Source organism: Perissodus microlepis, chromosome 16 (genome assembly GCF_051167445.1).
Source record: "Perissodus microlepis isolate ML-2025 ecotype Zambia chromosome 16, ASM5116744v1, whole genome shotgun sequence".
NCBI lineage: Eukaryota > Metazoa > Chordata > Actinopteri > Cichliformes > Cichlidae > Perissodus > Perissodus microlepis.
Genome location: NC_140476.1, coordinates 35354384 through 35360383, shown reverse-complemented (window position 1 = coordinate 35360383; position 6000 = coordinate 35354384). Strand labels below are relative to the sequence as shown.

General features: G+C 42.0%; 1 pseudogene; it reads right to left on the bottom strand.

Moving 5' to 3' along the window:
- Positions 1-2880: 2880 nt before the first annotated feature.
- LOC146371319 (uncharacterized) lies at positions 2881-5576 on the bottom strand (annotated as a pseudogene).
- Positions 5577-6000: the final 424 nt, after the last annotated feature.

Genomic DNA, 6000 nt, shown 5'->3' with positions numbered 1-6000 from the left:
AGCTCTGACTGTTTGTCAGCCTGGCTACAGAGCTGAAGAGAAACCTGGGGTTGTTCTTATTTTCTTCAATCAGTGATGAATAGTAAGATGTTCTGGCTTTGCGGAGGGCTTTCTTATAAAGCAGCAAACTATTTCTCCAGGCTAAATGATGATCCTCTAAATTTGTGACACGCCATTTCCTCTCCAGCTTACGAGTTATCTGCTTTAGGCTACGTGTTTGAGAATTATACCACGGAGGCAGGTACTTCTGATTAGAGACCTTAGTTTTCACAGGAGCTACAGTATCCAGAGTCGTACGTAGTGAGGAGGTAAAATTATTAACAAGACAATTGACCTCTGTTGGAGTAGTGTTCAGATAGCTGCTCTGCTCTGTGTTGGTACAGGGCATTGAAGATGATAACAGTGGGTGGATTATATTGTTAAACTTAGTTACAAGGCAAGGCAAGTTTATTTGTATAGCACAATTCAACAACAAGGTGATTCAAAGTGCTTTACAGAGACATTAGAAACAAAAACAAATAAAAAGCATGATTTAAAATTGATTAAAACAAGCAGACAAACAAACTAATTAACAAACAAACAAACAAAACAGTATATAAAATCAAAACAGATAAAATCAGAACAATAGATAAAATCAGTAGTTAAAATGTACGTTTTGAAATTTAAGCTTAAAAGTGTGGATTTGGTGCTTTATTCAAATGCAGCTGAGAACAGGTGAGTCTTCAACCTGGATTTAAATAAACTGAGTGTTTCAGCTGATCTGAGGCTTTCTGGGAGTTTGTTCCAGATATATGGAGCATAAAAGCTGAATGCAGCTTCTCCGTGTCTGGTTCTGACTCTGGGAACTGATAAAAGACCGGATCCAGATGACCTGAGGGACCTGGAAGGTTCATACTGGGTCAGGAGGTCACTCATATATTTTGGTCCTAAACCATTCAGAGCTTTATAGACCAGCATCAGAACTTTAAAGTCTATCCTCTGACAGACAGGCAGCCAGTGTAAAGACCTCAGAGCTGGACTGATGTGGTCCACTTTTTTGGTCTTAGTGAGGACTCGAGCAGCAGGGTTCTGAATGAGCTGTAGTTGTCTGACTGATTTTTTAGGTAGACCTGTAAAGATGCTTTACAGTAATCAAGCCTGCTAAAGATGAATGCATGGACTAGTTTTTCCAGGTCCTGTTGAGACATCAGATCTTTTATCCTTGAAATATTCTTGAGGTGATAGTAAGCTGATTTTGTTATTGTCTTAATGTGTTTTTCTAAGTTTAGGTCTGCATCCATCACTACACCCAAATTTCTCTCCTGGTTTGTGGTTTTTAGGTGTATAGATTGAAGTTCTCTGGTGACCTGTAATCGTTTTTCTTTGGCGCCAAAGACTATTACTTCAGTTTTGTTTTTGTTTAGCTGGAGAAAATTGTGGCACAACCAGTCATTAATTTCCTCAATGCATTTACCAAGAGCCTGTACAGGGCCTCGGTCTCCTGGTGACATTGTGATATATATTTGTGTGTCATCTGCATAGCTGTGATAGTTTATTTTGTTGTTCTTTATAATCTGTGCCAGTGGGAGCATGTAAATGTTAAACAGAAGGGGTCCCAAGATGGAACCTTGGGGAACTCCACATGTGATACTTGTCTGCTCAGATGTGAAGTTACCTATTGATACAAAGTATTTCCTGTTTTCTAAGTATGTTTTGAACCAGTTTAGTACAGTTCCTGAAAGACCTGCCCAGTTCTCCAGTCGTTTGAGTAATATGTTGTGGTCAACTGTATCAAATGCTGCACTGAGATCCAGTAAAACTAAGACTGACATTTTTCCACTGTCTGTGTTCAGACATGTGTCATTAAACACTTTGGTCAGAGCAGTTTCAGTGCTGTGGTTCTGTCTAAAACCTGACTGGAAGGCATCATAGCAGTTATTCTGTTTTAAGAAGTAATTGAGCTGTTGAGAAACTGCTTTTTCAATGATCTTACTTAAAAATGGGAGATTTGAGATCGGCTTGTAGTTGTTCATTTGTGTCCTGTCAAGATTGTCCTTTTTCAGTATAGGTTTTATTACAGCAGTTTTTAGTGGTTCTGGAAACACACCTGACATTAAAGAAAAGTTGACGATCTGTAACAGGTCTGACTCTAAAGTCTTTGAGACCTTTTTGAAGAAACTTGTTGGCAGGACATCTAAACAGCAAGAGGAGGAGTTCAGTTGACCTAAGATGTCCTCCAGGTCTTTGCTGTTAATAGGGTGAAACTGTTTTATGGTGTTTAAACAGTTTTTCGGTGGACACAGTACATAGTCTGGATCTGCTGTTGATGTACCAATTGCTTGTCTAATCTTTTGGATTTTTTCTGTGAAGAATTTGGCGAAGTCATTGCAGGCCATGGTTGAATGAAGTTCAGCTGCCACTGACACAGGAGGGTTTGTTAGCCTGTCAACTGTAGAAAATAAGACCCGAGCATTATGACTGTTTTTAGTGATGATGTCAGAGAAGTAGGACCTCCTTGCACTCCTCAGTTGTAAATTATAATTGTGAAGTTTCTCTTTATAGATGTCATAGTGAACCTGGAGGTTTGTTTTTCTCCATCTGCGCTCAGCTTTCCTACACTCTCTTTTTTCATTTTTCACCAGTGTGGAGTTTCTCCATGGAGACTTTTTCCTTCCAGAGATAACCTTCACCTTAATGGGAGCAATTGTATCCATTACATTTAACATTTTTGCATTGAAGCTATTGACGAGCTCATTGACTGAACCTCTGGACAGGTCAGGTGTTAATGGGAAGACCTGGTTAAAGATCTCACTACTGTCTTCAGTTATACACCGTTTTGTGATCACTGCTGTTGATATATTTGTGTGGGCTGAGATTTTACTTTCAAAGAAAACCCAGTAATGATCAGACAGGCCCACATCAGACACAGTAACCTTTGAAATGCTCAGGCCCTTGGAGATCAGTAGGTCAAGAGTGTGTCCTCTATTATGTGTGGCCTCTGTTACATGCTGAGTCAGCCCAAAGTTGCCCAGAGTGTTACTCAGGTCTTTAGTCCCTTTGTCCTGAGGGTTGTCCACATGGATGTTAAAATCCCCAACAATAATTACACAGTCGAAATCAACACAGATCACAGACAGCAGTTCACTGAGGTCATTAAAAAAGTCTGTGCAGTATTTGGGAGGCCTGTAAACATTAAGAAACACAACTTTGGATGGGGCCTTCAGCTGTAAAGCCACATATTCAAAAGACTGAAAACTTCCAGGAGATAGCTGCTTACATTGAAATGATTCATTAAATAAGACAGCAAACCCTCCTCCTCTCCTGCTCACCCTGGCCTCACTGATAAAACTGTAGGAGGGGTCGTCTCGATGAGAACAGCTCCACTGTTACTTTGGTCCAACCAAGTTTCAGTTAGAAACATAAAATCAAGGCTGTGCTCAGTGATTAAATCATTAATTAAAAATGTTTTCCCAGCTAAAGATCTAACGTTTAATAAAGCCAACTTAAGTGTTTTAGAGGCATTACTTGTCCCCTCGTGTTTGGGAGCAGTCTGTGGCACACAAGGTATGTTTACTATGTTTAAAGATCTTTTAGAGTGCAGCTCTCTGTGTTTTGACCAGGCCACATGTCTCCTTCTGTCACCTGAAAGTACAGAGATTTTAAAACCTTCTAGTAAACAGGGTCCCAGCTTCTTCTGGGAAAAGTCACCACTGCCATAATCCTCGCAGCCCGGACCCTCCACACATCACACATCAGACTGCGGAGACAGAGCATGGAGGTGGTAAGGAGGAACTAAGGGGGGGCGGGGCTGGGCAATGTAACTTCGATTGCTCTGTTGAGGGTGGGGCTCGGTGGCGAACCTTTGGCTGCTCTGGTGGGGCGTTTATGGGGGACAAAAAGGGATTGGGCCGGGGGGTAGATCTGAGCCCAGCATTGACCCGCTCCATCATCTCCTCAGTGAATTTCAGGTGTGGGGAGGAGGGAGAAAGGGAGGGGGAGGAGGGTGATGGCCTGTCAGGGGTTTGGGGGACTGGGGAAGATCGTGGTCCCTGGTCCTGGTCCTGGTCGTTGGTGTTGTTGAGAGAGTTGGAGGCAAATAGGGACCCCTCTTCTTGCCTCAGATGTCTCTCCTTTCTGAGGCTTTTCCCGGGTGGGGGCAGATGAGGCTCCTCCTCAAGGTTTCTGCTGGGCTTTGTCTGTTCTTGGAGTACTGTTTGTTCCTCTTTATGAGATAACTCCTCGTTTATCTCAGCCTTGGCACCAAGCACAGATGGATGACGTATGGAATAAAACAAGTTGGAGGTGAACGGTTTCACCCCTGACTTGTTAAAATTAAATCCATTTGCTTTAAACAGATGCCTGCGTTCCCAAAAAATATTAAAGTTGTTGATAAAATGCACTGAGTGGTCAGTACATGCTGATATAAGCCATTTATTCAGTGTAAACAACCTGCTGAATCTCTCGTCTCCTCCTCTGACCGGCGGTACAGGTCCACTGATGAATACAGCTGCATTCAGAGAGTTTACAGTATTTAATAATCCAGTAAAGTCCCGTTTCAGAACCTCCGACTGTTGTTTGGACACATCGTTTGACCCTGTATGCAGAACAATGTTTGTCACAGTTGGATATTCATCTGCAATTTGAAGAATTTTCTCCTTCAGGTTGTTGACCATATCGTTAGGAAAGCAGAGGACTTTAGTGTTCTTACCGCACATCCTTTGTACATCCTTTACGGCAGAGTCACCCACAATCAGAGTTTCAGGCCTAGCCTTTAGCTTTCCCTGTGGCCTTTTACTTTTCAAAAGATTTTCGGACCTTACTTCGCTACTTTTAGATGGATGGTTGTCCGGTATAGATCCAGGGTCCTTTGATAGTGGAGCAAATCTGTTGTGCAGTTTCACAATCAGTTGTTTTGAAGGTTTGTTGTTAACCTTCCTATTCACGGTTGTCCAGTCCTGTTTCCTCTCGTATACAGGGGTAGGAGAGCTTCTCTGTCTCGTAGGAAGTGAAGGCCAGTCGGTTTCAGAGATTTCAGCTCGCTGTGCCCTGCCTGTGATACGTCCTCCCTCTTCTAGGAGACATGATTTATGTCTTGGTTTTGCACCAAGACAGTCCAAGGGGGGATTATCGCTTGAGGATTCATAATAGTGCACAAAGTCTACTTTCTTGGTCATGTTATCTGTGCTCCTTAGCTGTGTACTAGCTTGCTCATCGCCATTGTTTTGAATCAAAGGCAAGGTTGTTTCATTTCCACACAGTCCATTTACCTCCACGTTTACTTCTAAGCGATGAATTTTTGTCTCCAGTACTGCAATCTTCTGCAGGAGGCTGTGGTAGTCATCTGTGGAGAGGGAAGGCATCTTGTTGCTAGTTAGCCTAGCGGTTAGCACCTTTCCAGGCTATTGAGGCTGCTCGGTGCCCAGACGCTGTAATCAGGCTTCAGCTGTGTCTAGGCCACAGACACACGGAGCGCTGAGGATAAGGTAACTATAAAAATGTTGCTGTTTCTGTTAAGAACACTTTAGTCGTAATGATCTATAAGTGTCCAGAAGCTATCGCAGGTAAGCTCATATGGAAAAAAGGGAAAAAAATCAGCATAAAAATCAATAAAAATCAATAAAAGAAGCGAGCAAAGAGATGAAGCGTCCACACTCACAAAGGGGGAGGAGCGTTTTCAGAAAGACATCTACTGTGATAAAGTCTACTCTCCACTGCTGTGTAATTAATTATTGTAAATGTTATCATGAAATGTTCAGACAGGAGAGGGTTTTCAGGAAACACTGTTAATTGTTCAGTTTCTATGTCATATGTTAAAACAAGATCTAGAGTGTGATTAAAGTGGTGGGTGGGTTCTTTTACATTTTGAGAGAAGCCAATTGACTCTAATAACAGCTTAAATGCGATGTTGAGGCTGTCATTTTTAGCATCTACATGGATGTTAAAATCACCCACAATAATTCTTTTATCTGAGCTCAGAACTAAATCAGATAAAAAGTCTGAGAAATCAGAAAAGAAATCAGT